This window comes from Xenopus laevis, chromosome 1S (assembly GCF_017654675.1).
Source record: "Xenopus laevis strain J_2021 chromosome 1S, Xenopus_laevis_v10.1, whole genome shotgun sequence".
Lineage (NCBI taxonomy): Eukaryota > Metazoa > Chordata > Amphibia > Anura > Pipidae > Xenopus > Xenopus laevis.
Genome location: NC_054372.1, coordinates 587,807 through 604,455, shown reverse-complemented (window position 1 = coordinate 604,455; position 16,649 = coordinate 587,807).

Here is a 16,649-nt window from a genome sequence, read left to right as displayed (position 1 = left end):
ATCTCCTATTACTATTAATCATGCACATCACACTAACCAATCACAGTCCTGTCTTCTCCCTCTAGTCTCCTCCTATTCACTATTAATCATACACACACACTAACCAATCACAGTCCTGTCTTCTCTCTCTAGTCCTCCTCCTATTCACTATTTAATCATACACACACACTAACCAATCACAGTCCTGTCTTCTCCCTTAGTCTCCTCCATATCACTATTATCATACACAACACACTAACAATCACAGTCCTGTCTTCTCCCTCTAGTCTCCTCCTATTCACTATTTAATCATACACACACACTAACCAATCACAGTCCTGTCTTCTCTCTCTAGTCTCCTCCTATTCACTATTAATCATACACACACACTAACCAATACAGTCCTGTCTTCTCCTATAGTCTCCTCCTATTCACTATAATCATACACACACACTAACCAATCACAGTCCTGTCTTCTCCCTCTAGTCTCCTCTATTCACTATTAATCATACACACACACTAACCAATCACAGTCCTGTCTTCCCTCCTATAGTCTCTCTCTCTATTCACTATTAATCATACACACACACTAATCAATCACAGTCCTGTCCTTCTCCTTATTAGTCTCCTCTCTATTCACTATTAATCATACACAACACACTAACCAATCACAGTCCTGTCTTCTCTCTCTAGTCTCCTCCTATTCACTATTAATCATACACACACACTACAATCACAGTCCTGCTTCCCTATAGTCTCTCCTATTCACTATTAATCATACACACACACTACCAATCACAGTCCTGTCTTCTCCTATAGTCTCCTCCTATTCACTATTAATCATAACAACACACACTAACCAATCACAGTCCTGTCTTCTCCCTATAGTCTCCTCCTATTCACTATTAATCATACACACACACTAACCAATCACAGTCCTGTCTTCTCCCTATAGTCTCCTCCTATTCACTATTAATCATACACACACACTAACCAATCACAGTCCTGTCTTCTCCCTATAGTCTCCTCCTATTCACTATTAATCATACACACACACTAACCAATCACAGTCCTGTCTTCTCCCTATAGTCTCCTCCTATTCACTTATTAATCATACACACACACTAACCAATCAACAGTCCTGTCTTCTCCTTAGTCTCCTCCTATTCACTATTAATCATACACACACACTAACCAATCACAGTCCTGTCTTCTCCCTCTAGTCTCCTCCTATTCACTATTAATCATACACACACACTAACCAATCACAGTCCTGTCTTCTCCCTCTAGTCTCCTCCTATTCACTATTAATCATACACACACACTAACCAATCACAGTCCTGTCTTCTCTCTCTAGTCTCCTCCTATTCACTATTAATCATACACACACACTAACCAATCACAGTCCTGTCTTCTCCTCTAGTCTCCTCTATTCACTATTAATCAACACACACACTAACCAATCACAGTCCTGTCTTCTCCCTCTAGTCTCCTCCTATTCACTATTAATCATACACACACACTAACCAATCACAGTCCTGTCTTCTCTCTCTAGTCTCCTCCTATTCACTATTAATCATACACACACACTAACCAATCACAGTCCTGTCTTCTCCCTATAGTCTCCTCCTATTCACTATTAATCATACACACACACTAACCAATCACAGTCCTGTCTTCTCTCTCTAGTCTCCTCCTATTCACTATTAATCATACACACACACTAACCAATCACAGTCCTGTCTTCTCTCTCTAGTCTCCTCCTATTCACTATTAATCATAACACACACACTAAACCAATCACAGTCCTGTCTTCTCTCTCTAGTCTCCTCCTATTCACTATTAATCATACACACACTAACCAATCACAGTCCTGTCTTCTCCTCTAGTTCCTCCTCTATTCACTATTAATCATACACACACACTAACCAATCACAGTCCTGTCTTCTCCCCTCTAGTCTCCTCCTATTCACTATTAATCATACACACAACACTAACCAATCACAGTCCTGTCTTCTCCCTTAGTCTCCTCCTATTCACTATTAATCATACACACACACTAACCAATCACAGTCCTGTCTTTCTCTCTAGTCTCCTCCTATTCACTATTAATCATACACACACACTAACCAATCACAGTCCTGTCTTCTCCTCTAGTCTCCTCCTATTCACTATTAATCATACACACACACTAACCAATCACAGTCCTGTCTTCTCTCTAGTCTCCTCCTATTCACTATTAATCATACACACACACTAACCAATCACAGTCCTGTCTTCTCTCTTCTAGTCTCCTCCTATTCACTATTAATCATAACACACACTAACCAATCACAGTCCTGTCTTCTCTCTCTAGTCTCCTCCTATTCACTATTAATCATACACACACACTAACCAATCACAGTCCTGTCTTCTCCCTCTAGTCTCCTCCTATTCACTATTAATCATACACACACACTAACCAATCACAGTCCTGTCTTCTCCCTCATAGTCTCCTCCTATTCACTATTAATCTACACACACACTAACCAATCACAGGTCCTGTCTTCTCCCTCTAGTCTCCTCCTATTCACTATTAATCATACACACCACACTAACCAATCACAGTCCTGTCTTCTCCTATAGTCTCCTCCTATTCACTATTAATCATACACACACACTAACCAATCACAGTCCTGTCTTCTCCTTAGTCTCCTCCTATTCACTATTAATCATACACACACACTAACCAATCACAGTCCTGTCTTCCTCCCTATGTCTCCTCCTATTCACTATTAATCATACACAACACACTAACCAATCACAGTCCTGTTCTTCTCTCTCAGTCTCCTCCTATTCACTATTAATCATACACACACACTAACCAATCACAGTCCTGTCTTCTCTCTCTAGTCTTCCTCCTATTCACTATTAATCATACACACACACTAACCAATCACAGTCCTGTCTTCTCTCTCTAGTCTCCTCCTATTCACTATTAATCATACACACACACTAACCATCACAGTCCTGTCTTCTCTCTCTAGTCTCCTCCTATTCACTATTAATCATACACACACACTAACCAATCACAGTCCTGTCTTCTCTCTCTAGTCTCCTCCTATTCACTATTTAATCATACACCACACACTAACCAATACAGTCCTGTCTTCTCTCTCTAGTCTCCTCCTATTCACTATTAATCATACACACACACTAACCAATCACAGTCCTGTCTTCTCCTCTAGTCTCCTCCTATTCACTATTAATCATACACACACACTAACCAATCACAGTCCTGTCTTTCTCCCTATAGTCTCTCCTATTCACTATTAATCATACACACACACTAACCATCACAGTCCTGTCTTCTCCCTCTAGTCTCCTCCTATTCACTATTAATCCATACACCCTAACATAACCAATCACAGTCCTGTCTTCTCCCTCTAGTCTCTCCTATTTCACTATTAATCATACACACACACTAACAATCACAGTCCTGTCTTCTCTCTCTAGTCTCCTCCTATTCACTATTAATCACACACACTAATCAATCACAGTCCTGTCTTCTCTCTCTAGTCTCCTCCTATTCACTATTAATCACACACACTAACAATCACAGTCCTGTCTTCTCTCTCTAGTCTCCTCCTATTCCTATTAATCATACAACACACTAACCAATCACAGTCCTGTCTTCTCTCTCTAGTCTCCTCCTATTCACTATTAATCATACACACACTAACCAATACAGTCCTGTCTTCTCTCTCTAGTCTCCTCCTATTCACTATTAATCATCACACACACATAACCAATCACAGTCCTGTCTTCTCTCTCTGTCTCCTCCTATTCACTATTAATCATACACACACAACTAACCAATCACAGTCCTGTCTTCTCCTTAGTCTCCTCCTATTCACTATTAATCACAACACCAACTAACCAATCACAGTCCTGTCTTTCTCCTAGTCTCCTCCTATTCACTATTAATCATACACACACACTAACCAATCACAGTCCTGTCTTCTCTCTAGTCTCCTCCTATTCACTATTAATCATACACACTAATCAATCACAGTCCTGTCTTCTCTCTAGTCTCCTCCTATTCACTATTAATCACACACACTAACCAATCACAGTCCTGTCTTCTCTCTCTAGTCTCCTCCTATTCACTATTAATCATACACACACACTAACCAATCACAGTCCTGTCTTCTCTCTCTAGTCTCCTCCTATTCACTATTAATCATACACACACACACTAACCAATCACAGTCCTGTCTTCTCTCTCTAGTCTCCTCCTATTCACTATTAATCATACACACACACTAACCAATCACAGTCCTGTCTTCTCCTTTTTTTTTTTTTGTTTCAACATTTTTATTGGGTTTTCCAAAGCATAAAAGATTTACTTTTTAACAAAGCATATCTACAATGATGAAAATACATATGGTCATATACCATGCAGTTTACAGTACAAGAATATACAACAATTGTATATGAAAACTATTAGGCATAAGGAAAATAAGCCAGGAAAAACAAAAACATCAGGCAAAATAGTATATAACCAAACCACTTAACATTAATCGCATGGTGGATTTACAATTCAGAAAGTTTTGTGATGACACTTTTCTAATACCCCTAAAATTTAAAAGTTAGTTAAAATTTTAGTAGCTCCAAAATTTTAGATTTATGTTTAGAGTCTATTTGATCAAAATAAAGAGACCAAATATCAGTAAACCTGAGCTTGAAGTGTGGTTCCTCTGATTTAATTTGAATGGACTCTTGCCAACATAGTTGGTTTAATTGTGCTAAGATTTCTTTTGTGGAGGGGGGAGACTCCTAAATCCAGAACCGAAATATGGTCTTCTTAGTAACCACCATAAAGTGTAGAATTAAGTTAGAAATCATCTTGGGGTTAGAATTACAATGTTTATTCAAAGTAAAGGAGGGAGGGCCGATGTGTAAAAGGTTATAGACTGGAGATAACACTACGTTGATTTTCAACTTTAAGATGATAAAATCTCTTAATTTGTGCCAGACTAGAAAAATGTGAGGACAGCTCCAAAAGTAATGAAAAAGGTTCACAATTTCCTGCTTATATTTGGGACAGAATGATAATTGACCTAAGTCTTTATAGAAACGATATAGCTTCCCATATCCTAGATGGATTCGTTTAAAGTGTTGAACTCTCCAGTCCTCCAAGAGAAGCATTTGTTAAATTTAACTATAGATGCAATTAATTGAGTAGTGCTGATGTCACATGAAAGATAATTTGACCATTTCAAAGCTGTTTCTAAAAGGGGATGTTTTTGGATTCCAAAATTTGCTCACTAAATAATAAATTTTTAGAAATTCTAGGTTGTCACCAAAATCAGATATCTCCTTCGCAACCCAATGTTTTTGAATAGCAAAGAACTTTTTATTAGAAACTGAGAGTAATACACTTTTAATGATCATATATAAGCAGTGGTCAGATATTTTCATATTAGTTTGCTTTTTTAGACCTGCCCAAGTAAGGAGATTACCATTAACATGATCCACCAAATCCTTAATCAACAATGGATGACGCATTTTGGAAAGAGAGAAAAAAGAGGAATACCCAGGTTTTGATTTATTCCAAAGGAGTTGGATAGGCATAAAATGAGTTAACATATGATTGAAACCATGTCTGGAACATAAAAGTTTCCAGGTGAAAATAGAGTTCCTATACAGTGGATTAAGTTTACATTCAAGAGGAATGTCCTTCCATTTCAAGTGAAGAATTTCCAATATGTGAGTGTGGGTCACAGGGAAAAGTTCCAAAGAAGGATTTATGAATTTCTTCCCGTTTAGGACCCACTCTATGTGATATCTGGAAATTGAGGCTAAATTAAAGGTTCTAAAGTGAGGTAACTTTAGTTCTCCAAATGTAAAAGGAGCTTGAAATTTAGTTAAGGCAATTTTGGGTTTCTTACCACCCCAAATAAAAGAATTGAATGCTTTATCCAGAGACTTGATATCTGCATGTTTAATCAGAATCGGTAAATTGGTTAAGGGATAAATTAACTTAGGAAAAATCAACATCTTGAAAAGAGCGACGTTGCCCTTAAGATTCTAGGGCATATTCATCCATTTGTGGCTACTGTTTTATTTATAACAAAAGCTAAAGATTTAAGGTGGACTTTGCTAATTTTAATACCTTGAAATGCCTCCAGTTTGTCTAAAGCTCTAATTAAAGGTTCAAGGGAAAAGTTAAAGAGGAGCGGAGATAATGGAGTAGCCTTCTGAACTTTAAATGGTTTGGATTTTGCACCAGCTATTAATACTTGAGAGATGGGATTGGAGTAGAGATATTTTACAAAGCTATTAAAAGGACCAGTAAAACCAAAAGAATCTAAACAATTAAAGAGATGTCCCCAAATAACATTGTCAAATGCTTTTTCCGCATCCAAACTAATTATTGTTCATGGAATCTTACTTTTGTTTGGCAAGAGCAACAACTTGTATCAAAGCTCTAATGTTCTTAATACCTGACCGTTTTTTTAGAAAACCATTTTGGGCAACGGAAATAATTGAGGGTAGAATCAACGCTAGTCTATCAGCCAAAATTTTGGAAAGTATTTTTATGTCTTGATTTAATAATGATATAGGCCTATAAGAAGCCGGGAGAGCAGGGTCCTTACCTTCTTTAGGGATTATTATCATGTTTGAAAGGGAACTGGATGGGAGAGATTTCCCATTTAATAATATATCATTAAATAAGTTAGTGAGAAAGAGTTAGAGTACTGAGTGAGTCTCTTAGGGTTAACCAAATCTTCAAGGAGGCAGAGACTTCCTTATACTTAATACAATTAGATTGAGAGGGAAAGTTTTTTTAAATCGGTATAACAATCCTTTAGCTGGGTGCTTAGTCTAAGAAAGTTGTCATGAACTTTACGTATAAGTGGAAATTTAAAGGCGGATATCTCCCCATGTATCACAGCCTTCCAAGAATCCCACAAGAGAGTTGGTTTTTCAGGGTGCTCACTATTTTCTGTAACAAACAAGTCCCACCTGTCTAGTAGCAATTTGATAAAATCCGGCTGCTCTGCTAAAGAAGTTGGAAAAGACCAAGGTACATATTATTATTAACATGTATTTATAAAGCGCCAACATATTGCATATACATAGTCTTTAACACCTTTGGTAGTGATAATTTGGGCTGAAATAGGAGCATGGTCAGAATGAACAATAGGGCCTATGTCAACTGCAACTTTCTTAGCAATAATGTTATTAGAAACAAAAATATAGTCAATTCTGGTGCCCAACTTATGTTGTGAGGAAAACTGAGTAAAGTCTTTCTCTGTGGGATGCAGCAAAGTCCAGATGTCAGTCATATTAGAAGATGAAAGGAACTCCTCAATCCATTTCGATTTTTTCCTTGTAAAGTTAGTGTTGGAATCCGTCCTATCTAAAGACCAAACATGAGTTTCATTAAAATCTCCTCCTAGAACAACATTAGACTGTGGGATTGATGAAATCCTCTTCGTTAAATCAACAAAAAAGCTTTCTTATGGTTCGGGGCATAAACCAAAATAAGATGCCATTTCCTATCATGGATTAACACTTCTACATAAACATTTCAGGTACAAGAGGGGGGTTGTGGGTGCACTCCTAAGGCCATATAAAAAATATTTAAATACAATAATCCCCTGTCTAAAAAGAGAAAAACAGGGTTTTTTGTTACAAAGTTATGATCATAAAATTGGTAAGCCGCCATACCACGTCAAGGTAAACCCCATACATATATTATATATACAACTTTACTTTTCCTTCATTATAGTCTTTTCACAATCAAATTTTTTTTTTTTTTTTTTTTTTTTAAATGGGCGTTGGTCTGGGCAGTCTCCCCTTCAAAAACCGCATATGCAGGTGGCGGGGGAGGATCTAGTCCAGATTGAAACCAAGGTTTTAAATTTTGATCACAGGTAAACAGGTTAGGGACCGCCGTATGGGCTTTACCTTGACGTGGTATGGCAGCTTACCAATTTTATGATCATAACTTTGTAACAAAAAACCCTGTTTTTCTTTTTTTAGACAGGGGATTATTGTATTTATATATATTTTATATGGCCTTAGGAGTGCACCCACAACCCCCCTCTTCTACATAAACATACCTGCCTTGCTCATCTTTATGAGTTGAAAGAATTTGGGCATTTAAATTTCGGTGGAATAGAATTGCTACTCCCCCTTTTTTATTAATAGATGGAGAGACGGCCATTTCCCCCACCCATTCTCTAAGCAGCAAACAATTATCCCCCTCATTAAGGTGGGTTTCCTGTAAAAGGGCAATATCACATTTAAGTTTTTTAAGCTGCAGTAAAATGTTTTTTCTTTTAATGTAATGACTACAACCATTCACATTCCATGTAACAAAATTCAATGGCATTTTGTCACGTAGGCAACATGTAGTGTACAGATGAGCTGGCAAAATAGATAACAGAGTACTAAATAGTAAATATGGGTCACCATGTGAGAGAACAAACTAGCACATTGAATTTGAGGATAAATAAACAAGAACACATTTTTGTAGGTATTACAAGAAAGTTAAGTAAAAGTAAACACCATCTTACAATCACACCAAGTATAATAACAACTAAACTGAGTGAGAACCAGAACAAATGTGACTCCATTATAGGGAATGTTTAGAGGACCTCCTTTTTCCCTAGGAGTTGAAGACAGCCAACCTTCTAAATAGAGCAGTTGTTAAGAGAGAGAGCACCACCGACCAGTGCTATAAGGATTACATTTCCTGCAGCAAATCATCTTCATAGAAAGCAGTGGAGAATGACTTTTATGTGAAATAGGAGATCTAGACCTCGATTTATGTTTGAGGTCATGGGACAATGTGGGATCCTTAGTAGAAGTTTGGGTCACTTGACGAGATCTCTCGAATCTTTTCCCTATATGATCCCTTTGTGTGAGAGAAGATGAGTGATCCGGTTACTGTTGAAATTTGGGGGGAGTGAGTTAGTGTTGTTATGTTTTCCAAGATGTCCCAGAAAACACTGAGCCTTATAAAGATTCCCCAAAGATACGGGGTCCGGAAGGCAGGAAAATTTTTAACTTAGCAGACTATAGTAGGGCAAAATTTATGCCTAGAGAAACCAGTTGTTGGCATTAATTGGAAAATCACTTCATTTTTTGTGATAATATAACTGAGTAGTCTTGAAAGATAAGAATTTTATTGCCCTCAAATTCGAGCCCCTTAGATTTTTGAAAGCTTGAAACAGAGCATTTTTGTCTGTGTAGTCCAAAAATCTGACAATGACGACCCTAGGTCTAGTCTGATGCAAATCTTTGAGAGGCCCAAGTCTATGAAGTTTTTCCACCTTCAAAGGATGTGATTCCAGTGGGATCCCTTGTTTTTGAGGGATAATTTTTGTGATAATCTTAAATAAAGAATCAATTTTATGAGATTCCGAGATTCCTACAAATCTTAGATTATTACGTCTGGAGCGATTCTCCAAATCATCCACTTTAAGGCAAAGTTCTTGTGTACATTTTTCTAAAAAGTCAATTTTCTTCTAAATGTGTCATCATAAATGGACGAAACTGTGGCTTCCAATTCCGAGATTTTTTTGTCATGACTACCCAGTTGCTGGGAGATTTTACTTATTTCCGTTTGAAATTTTCCTATAGCTTTATCGATGGCTTGTTCAATGACTGGATTCAGAAGCCTTGCCACTTCGGCAGCTATTGCTTTATGCTCTTGTGTCTTGTTCAACAGCAGACTCCTGGGAAAGCATTTTTTGAGATTGACATAGAACAGGCAAATTAGGAATCGCTTGTTTTGTGTTTTTCATACGCTGCTCCTCATATGTTTTACCCATGAATTTGGATGACATCATGGGAATTGATAAAAATTGGTGATGACAACCAATATCAGAGAAATCTGACAAAAATAACCTCTCTTTTTTTTTTCTGTGCGTATTTTTTTAAATTTTTTTTTTTTTTTTTTTGTAATTACTAGTTTTCTATTTTTCTTCTTTTTTGTGTGTGGCTGTTTTACAGTACTAATATTTTCCTATGTTTTTTTTATTTTATTTTTTGGTTCTAGCCAAAAAGTATCTTAAGGAGTGAGAATGCCTCAGAAACACTCCAAAATATCAGCAAAGTCCCCACACCAAAACTGTGTGTCAAGCTCAGATACTTGTGAATAGAAGTATTTATGTCAAAGCTGCAGTTCAGAATTAACGATCCTTAGGAACTGCCACAAGATGGTGGTGCTACACTGATGAAAAACCTCACATTCACTGCTGTTCTCAACATAGCAGAAACTCCGGACACCATAACCAGCAATTTCAACTACTGAGGAAAGCTTTAAAGCCGCCAGTGGTCTTGATTGTTAAAGATCCTCGCTGGAAACCAGTAAGAAAGAAGCCAGGACCCTAAGCCACCATTTTCTCTACAAACTTTACCTCAGGGAACATTTCCTCAGGCAAAAGCTGGTCCACTGCCTCACAGGAGCACGGGACGGATTACAACTAATGTTCCAATGAATCACACCAATACACACACACACTAACCAATTACAGTCCTGTCTTCTCCCTCTAGTCTCCTCCTATTGACTATTAATCACACACACACACACTAACCAATTACAGTCCTGTCTTCTCCCTCTAGTCTCCTCCTATTGACTATTAATCATACACAACACACCTAACCAATCACTGTCCTGTCTTCTCCCTCTAGTCTCCTCCTATTCACATATAATCATACACACACTAACACACACATACCAATCACTGTCCTGTCTTTCTCCCTCTAGTCTCCTCCTATTCACTATTAATCAATACACACACACTAACCAATCACAGGTCCTGTCTTCTCTCTCTAGTCTCCTCCTATTCACTATTAATCACACACACACACTAACCAATCACAGTCCTGTCTTCTCTCTCTAGTCTCCTCCTATTCACTATTAATCACACACACACACTAACCAATCACAGTCCTGTCTTCTCTCTCTAGTCTCCTCCTATTCACTATTAATCACACACACACACTAACCAATAAAGTTGGTTGATTGATTCTTTATCTCAGTTTCTAGAAACAAATTTCTTATGTCACTGTGTCACTCTGCTGCTAAACCCACATTATTTATCATTGATGAACCAACATCTGCAGAGCTTCAATGGGACTGTCTCCGTGTCACACTATTAACCCTGTGATAAGTATTATTTCGCTTTAGTTTTGAAATTGGTTTAAACTAAAGATGTATGTAAGAGAGATGTCTTGCTCATTTATCCTTGTACTTGTGTGTTACAAAAACATTGGATGCACACCTTTTATTAACTACTAAATGCATATAAACATTTATTGGGATTTATAAGTAATATTGGATTTTGTGTTCATTTCAAGTCTATACAAAATGATATAACATTTGGGCAGAAATATAGAGGCTAAAAGTCCAGCAGTTGAGGTGAGTATAGCAAATATCTCCACACACACAGTGTTTTTGCCTTTGGTGCTCAGATAGGCCGGGATCATTGTGATCCAAACACTGCAGAAGAGCAACATGCTGAAAGTGATGTACTTGGCCTCATTAAAACTGTCCGGTAATGTCCGAGCTAAAAATGCTAAAACAAAACTAACAGCTGCCAGAAGCCCCATATACCCAATAACTGAGTAAAAGCCAATAGCTGAGCCCTCATTGCACTGAATGATGATGGTTCCAGGGTAAGTGTGAAGGTCCAGTTCCTGAAAGGGAGGAGAAATGGCCAACCAAGTCATGCAGATTATTATTTGAATGGATGAGCAGAACAAGACTACAGAATTGGACAGTTTGACTCCCACCCATTTTCTCCATGAGCTCCCTGGCTTGGTGGCTTTGAAAGCAACACAAACCATGATAGTCTTGGCCAGGAGAGAAGAGACAGCTATGGAGAAGGTGATTCCAAAAGTGATGTTACGCAGCATGCAGGTTATATCCACAGGGCGACCGAGGAACAGAAACACACTGAGGAAGCTCAGCTTGATGGAGACAAGGAGGAGGAAGCTCAGGCTCCTGTTGTTGGCTCTCACTATGGGGGTGTTACGGTAGGAAATGAAAACTCCAGATATCAGTTGTGTTATAAGGAAAAACAAACAGAGACAACTGACATAACAATAGACATCAAATCTTTAGTGAAAGAGAGATAAACTTCTGTTCTTCCAATACACTGATTTTTCTTCTCATTTGGCCACTCCATGTCTGGACATTTGATACAAATTGCACTGTCTGTAATTATAGCAAATAGAAAGCAAAACAAATTCAGCTTTAGCATCAAATAGGTTTCCTGTACCCCAGTTGCCATCAAACTGTTCTAGATATTTATTAGGAAACAGATAAATGAAACATTCAGATTGTAATACAATAATTAACAATAGCAGACATTCAATCATAAAGGAACAGTAACATCAATATAGGAAAGTGTTGTAAAGTATTAAACATATAATGATAGTTTGTTTGCTTAGTTAATACTACAATAGATTATATAAATATACTGCTGTGAAGTCCTTTCATTGTATGAATCAAAGAGCACTTGGTTCTATTTCTTTTATTGTCCAAATATAGGCCATTTCTTTGCACTTGCAAAAAGGTTTGATGTTGCCCAGACCCTGTAGTCCAGCACATTAAGTATCAGATCAGCCACCAGTAATTCACCTACTAATAGTTGTTAAGATAATGGAAAGAACTTTGGCCAAAGACAACCGGATATGGTGGTAACAATTTGTCATGTGATAGCCATGGTACATGTATGTTAAAATAATGTTTTAATCTGGCAAATTATTTGAAGGATTGTTAAGGGATCACATTCAAAATGTTGTCCTAGTGAATGGCAGTATGAGCAGCAATCAGCATGGCTTTATGAAGGATAGGTCATGTCAGACTAATTTGATTGCATTTTATGATGAGGTAAGTAAGATTCTGGACAGTGGGGGGGGGGCAGTAGATCTATTTGGATTTTGCCAAAGCGTTTGATACTGTGCCCCACAAACGACTGCTTTCTAAACTAAGGTCTGTTGGGCTTAATGAAGTCGTTTGCACATGGATAGGAAACTGGCTACAGGATCAGGTACAGAGGGTGGTTGTTAATGGGACATTCTCTACTTGGAGTAAGGTTCTTAGTGGGGTCCCCCAGGGCTCAGTATTGGGTCCACTTTTATTTAACTTGTTCATTAATGACTTAGGGAGGGTGTTGTAAGTAATGTATCAGTGTTTGCAGATGACACAAAACTATCAGCCAATTAATTCCATCCAGGATGTGCACTTGCAACAGGATCTTGACTAACTGGCAATCTGGGCAGCTAAGTGGCAAATGAGATTCAATGTTGATAAATGTAAAGTCCTGCACCTGGGATGTAACAATATCCACTTATACCTTAATGGGACTGCACTAGGCAATCCAATGGAGATGGAGCTTGGACCTTGTAGATAATAAATTTGGCTGTAGTAAGCAATCCAGTCAGCAGTAACTACTGGGAGAGCAGGGGGTGCGATTGGCCAGGGCCTGCACCCCCTCAGGGCCCCCAGCAGCTCGCGCGCTACTGACTTCGGCTGATTCCGGGTGGATCAGGCAAACGGAGTTATGTTGCTGCCAGTCAGCAGCATCTTGAGCTGTATTAAAAGGGACAGAGAGTCACGGGAGGAGGGGGTCCCACTGTATAGAGCACTGGTAAGGCCCCATCTAGAATATGCCGTACAGTTTTGTCTCCATCACTCAAACAGGACATTATTGTATTAGAGAGGGTACAGAGAAGGGCAACTAAGCTGGTAAAAGGTATTGAAAATCTTAGCTATGAGGAAAGACTGGCCAAATTGGGGATGTTCACTCTGGAGAAGAGGCGCTTAAGGGGAGATATGATAACTATGTATAAATATATAAGGGGATCATATAATAATCTCTCTAATGATTTATTTACCAGTAGGTCTTTCCACCTTATCTATCTAAGGCTAACATCACATATAGCACCTTCTCCATTGCTATACAAATATAGATGTTGGCTTGTTGGTAAAAAGGTCAATTACTATGAATATAGGAATAAGCATTAAGATGATGGCACACAGAACAAGCTAAACCATGCATGCTTGGTTTCTATAGTTTTAATATTCATGGGTGGAATCCAAAAAAAATAACAATGTTTTTGAGATTTATTATGCTCTGAAGTTGCTACAAAATCAATTCTGAAAATACTTCAGCTACAAAGTCATGTAGAAGTCAATAGGACGAAGATGTTTCTTGGCTTCATGATTCTCAGATTTTTGGCACATTTATGTGCAAAAACCCGGAGAAGTCAGCATTTTCAAAGGTTATTATGAAGACTAGTTTTTCAAGGGACAATTCGATAAATGTACACAATTTGCATTTGACACACAAATTTGCCTCAACTTTTCCCGCACAGACTTTTTCCAATCAGATTTTCTGATCAATTAAGGCAATTGCTTCCATAAAAAAAAAACTAGAAAAAAAAGTAGCAGACTCATCTTTTTCTGGAAATTTATGTTTTAAAGCTGCTACAAATCTGGAAATATTCCCACCTAAAACCTGTCAAACTCGTGTAGAAGTTATCGGGAGATGTTGGGGAGGTGTTTCTTGCCTTCATGATTCTCTGGGGCAAATTCACTAAGATGCGAAGCTCCGAACACTAGTGTTAATTCGCTAGTGTTTGGCATTTTCGTTACTGCGCAAATTCACTAACCAACGCTGGCGTAGTTTCGCTAGTGTTACTTCGCACCCTTACGCCAGGCGAATTTTTGCTAGCGACGAAACTACACAAATTCACTAACTTGCGCAGTGTACTGAACGCTACCTTTTACGCTAGACTTCCTTCGCCACCTCAGACCTGGAGAAGCGCAATAGAGTAGATAGGGATTGTTTCAAAAAAAGTCATTTTTTTTTCTAAGTCCCAAAAAACGCTGGCGTGTTTTCTACATGATGGCTGATAGGCTGAAAAAGATCGAAAAAATTTTTGGGGCTCCCCTCCTTCCCCCCTACATTTCCTGACTCATGGCAACTTACCTAGACAGTGGGCACATGTGTAGGGCAAAATAAAATTTTATTTGCTGATTTGAAGGTTTTCTTGCCATTTGTAGTGCAGATACGTATTCCTCCATTGAAATTTGAATTTCGCGCCGTATGCAAATTAGCCTTCGCTAGCGAAACTTCGCTTTACATAGCGAATCAACGCTAGCGCAACTTCGCAAACTTACACTACCCCTGTGCGCAACTTCGGATTTTAGTGAATTTGCGGAGCGCTGGTGAAACTACGCCTGGTGAAGTGCGGCGAAGTTGCGCCTGGTGAATTTAGTGAATTTGCCCCTCTATGTTTTCTGACATTTTGACACAGATTTTTGTGGAAAAACCCAAAAAAGGCCTTTTCAAAGTTCAATTTAAAAAAGTCTTGCTTTTCGAGGTACAATTTGAAAAATTTAAACAAACTTTTTCCAATCAGATTTTCTGATAAATTAAGGCAATTTGTATTTGGGAGTGAGGCCAAATCTGTTTCTACTAAAAATAAAATACTAGAAAAAATTGAGTTTCAAAATATAACCTGTTTTTAAGAAATGAATATTAATCATTACGTTATTTATTTTATGATATAGCCTGCATTTTCACTAAATATTTTCGAAGGACAACATACAGTAATACTATGAATGCAACGTGGACATTCTATTCATAAAAATGATGAACCATGGGGAAATATTAATAATTGTCAATAAAACAATTGTTTTTTTATTGATAAACTTGAGAGTGGTACTGAGTGTGTAATTATGACTGTATCATCAGTTGCCCACAGCAGCTACATACAGAGCACTGCAGTAGAAGGTAGATACTAGCCAGCAAAGCTACCCTAAAATGTCCCTCAAATCCCTACAATACAGAGCGTATTCAAGCAGATTACTAGCCGCAGCAAAGTTACTATCAACTGTCCCTCAAATCACTAACAGCTCTCTCCCTACACTATCTCTTCCAAGCACACACAGGCAGAATGAAAAAACGCTGCATGGGCTTCAGTTATATATGGAAGGGGAGTGGTCCAGGGGGTGTGTGGGGTGGTCCAGGAGGGAGAGCTTCCTGATTGGCTGCCATGTATCTGCTGGTCTGGGGTGAGAGGTCAAAAATAAGCGCCAGCTAAGGCGAACCCAAATTGGCGAACGTCGCGCGACGTTCGCTAACATTCGGCGGACGCGAACAGTCGATGTTCGCGCGAATTAGTTCGCGGGCGAACAGTCCGCGACATCCCTACTGAGCTATGGGAACTGTCGTTTTTGATGAGAGATCCCCAATAAATCCAGCAAGGTTTCTGTCTCCTACACAAGAATAATTGGGAATTGGCTCAATGGTACCAGATAATATTTGAAACACGCTCCTCACAGCCTTCCGTGCATCTCCACAGGAGTCATGTAAGTAATATCAAGAGTCTGATTGGGTAACTGATTGTACTATTGTTCATTTGCTCAATGACATAACGAAAATCCAGCAAATATTTGAGGTGCTCCTCAGAATGACTAAAATGACAATTGCATAAAATCTATCAAATCTACACATCCAAATGGTTTAAATATTATATATTAAGTTCCAACTTAGAAGTATTTATACTATAGAGAAAATATGTTGTATTATTACAGAGCTGATTCTACTTTTAATTTGAAAAGGAATAGCACACAATTTTGTCATTTAGAGTCA